Source organism: Grammomys surdaster, unplaced genomic scaffold, assembly GCF_004785775.1.
Source record: "Grammomys surdaster isolate TR1022 unplaced genomic scaffold, NIH_TR_1.0 202, whole genome shotgun sequence".
Taxonomy (NCBI): Eukaryota; Metazoa; Chordata; class Mammalia; order Rodentia; family Muridae; genus Grammomys; species Grammomys surdaster.
This window is the reverse complement of record NW_021604647.1, coordinates 482771-483682: the sequence shown is the minus strand read 5'-3', so window position 1 is coordinate 483682 and position 912 is coordinate 482771. Positions and strand designations below refer to the sequence as shown.

The window sequence follows — 912 nt, the reverse complement described above, 5'->3', positions numbered from 1 at the left end:
CTACTTTTCTCCTTCCCACTCCCTCTCCATCCTCTTCTCTTTTTCCTGGCTCCAGAGCCCCACGGCACAGTAATACACAGCCTCGTCCTCAGGCTGCAGTTCAGAGATGCTCAGATACCCCAGGTTCCTGGCCGTATCTTTGGATCCGGAGAAGCGAGGTGGGATATTGGAACCCTGGTGCTTGTCTGAGTGTGAGAAGTATCTCAGCAGATACTGGGAGGGTGGCCCGGCCTCTGCTGGTACCAGTAAATGCTGTAAATGCCAATGTTATCATTGCTGCTCAGGGTACAGGTGAGGCGGATGGTGGTTCCAAGGGAGGAAGAGGCTGATGGTGGCTGGTGCAGCATGGGCTGAGGGCCACAACCTGAGAAGATAGAAGCTTGCCCATCACTGGGGCAGAGCAAGGCAAGAGGAGGGCCAAGGAGGCTCTGGGCCCCAAGAGTTCCCTTACCTGTGAGGTGGGCCAGCAGCACGAGCAGGACAGACGTCCAGGCCATGATTCCAGACCTGCAGCACCCTGCCCCTGAGAGCCACTGCTCCCAGGCCATGACCAGCTAGGGAGCACTCTCCTCCCGGCTTTGAGGAGAAACCTCAAAGGGTCATTGCACCCCTGGTTCCTGCTCACCACCCTCCCAGGCTTTCTGGGCTCTGCAACGTCACTTACCAGAACGGTCTAATGGAAGCCTTTGTGGCTCTGGGTTTGACACAGGGAAACATTCTGGGAGGAAGCACCTGTTATAAGTCATGGGCCAGAACCCAGGAGCTAGGGGGTGGGCTCATCTCCCTGAGGGAGAGTGACCTCAGCTCCCCCCTGAAAGGCTCAGCCCCACGGGCGCAGATTTGTGGTTCACGTTTAAATGCCTGGTGAATGGGATGAGAGGATACACCCTCAAGTTAGTTAAAAAAAAAAAA

At 56.0% G+C, this 912-nt stretch overlaps 1 pseudogene; it reads right to left on the bottom strand.

Moving 5' to 3' along the window:
- LOC114623844 lies at positions 1 to 497 on the bottom strand (annotated as a pseudogene).
- Positions 498 to 912: the final 415 nt, after the last annotated feature.